Source organism: Schistosoma mansoni, chromosome 4 (assembly GCF_000237925.1).
Source record: "Schistosoma mansoni strain Puerto Rico chromosome 4, complete genome".
NCBI classification, from domain to species: domain Eukaryota; kingdom Metazoa; phylum Platyhelminthes; class Trematoda; order Strigeidida; family Schistosomatidae; genus Schistosoma; species Schistosoma mansoni.
This window is the reverse complement of record NC_031498.1, coordinates 5275722-5277353: the sequence shown is the minus strand read 5'-3', so window position 1 is coordinate 5277353 and position 1632 is coordinate 5275722.

Below are 1632 nucleotides of genomic sequence, written 5' to 3'. Positions count from 1 at the left end.
ACCTCATGAAGCCAGTCACTAGTGAGCATATGTTGATTATTATCAGAAGGCGTTTTGTGGATGCTATAATAATTTTGCTAGTTGAGATCGTAAATCAATTAAAGCTAGACCACCATGGAAAACCTGGAAGCATATCATCTTTCGCTGTCGTAAATTATAGTATATTCTTTTTTCAAATGTATGATGAACGGATGAATAGTGTGAATGACTTGTGAATATATTTCAATACATATTCGCTACAGTATGTAATTCCAGTTGGTATGTATATTGATCATTGATTGGATGTGATGTTCAACTGTTAACAGCTAAATGATGATATATCCAGAAACTTTGTTATGTAGAAGAATAGTTTTCAACATCAGTAGAAGTGTGATGTGTGCTACTGATGTCGACAGATATAAATAAGGTGTATCGTCTATCGAAAATGAAATATCTGGAGGTAGAAGGTTAAGAAGATCGAAGAAAAGAGAACGAGAACAGATAATGATTAATGTGGAAATGAAGGAACAATGAGGTGTGAGACAATTAATGGACATTTTACAAATGAAGAATTTATTATATGGTTGTCAGATTTTAATAAGACATTCTGTAATTTTTGTATTCAAGTACATTTGACTGTCCTCGCCTGTGTTCTCATTCACTACAGAAGTAGTATTGAAGCTGAAGAAGCACTGAAAAGCTGTTTTGTTCTTGTCTGTTATAGTTTTGAACACTTGAAATTTCACACGGAATAAAAACCAGAGCTTCAAAGTCTTGGAAAGCGTTGAATACTTGTAAGACATAAACTTGTAATCCAGTGATCTATATTTCCCTCTTAGACTGATTCATAATACAGTACGAACATCACTTGATTCCATGAGTAATATTTGTTTCAATGTCAATATGACTGTCATGCAGAATCGAAAATCGACTAAGGTTGAAATTTTGGGTCTTCAGCTTTCTGCTTAATAACCTGAAGATATAGTGCCTATAATAAAACCTGAATGTCCTTTGCTCAATCTCATGTGAAGCAGTGAGTACGTACTGTTGATTCAATAGTCTTAGGGTTTCTTCCTCCCTATGAAAATGGGATACTCTGTGCTCTATACCATGTCATGATTACCAACTGCAAATCGGTCTCCAGCTGGAACGAAACATCTCCTGAATGCTTTATCGTCTACAGTGACTATCTTATACACATAATTCTTTGATGAAGATAAACCGAATAGAAATTTCTAAAAAACAATTATAATTTTTGTAGGCTCGACTTTTTCATAAAAGTGTATAACCGAGTCAATATCTCAAAGTCCGTATACTAACATCACATCTGTGTTTTAAATTTCTAAGATTTTGATATAAAGCTAACCCTGTAAAAGTATGCATTACTAGCGAACTAATCAAATTTAAAATATTGACTGCTGGATTTTTGAGCGAATTGAGGAAAGTGATGACCGGTGAGCTATATCTTATCACATATTGTGAAAAGCCGACCAATATTTAAAATTAATCACGCTTGAAATCGATATACATGAGGAAAATAAGAACGAAGGTAGTTGTTTTATAAATTTCTTATAAGTAACTTAAAGGTTATTAATATTTCAAACCGAAGAACTTTGTACAAACTCTTCATCTATATGACCACAAGGCGTCCTT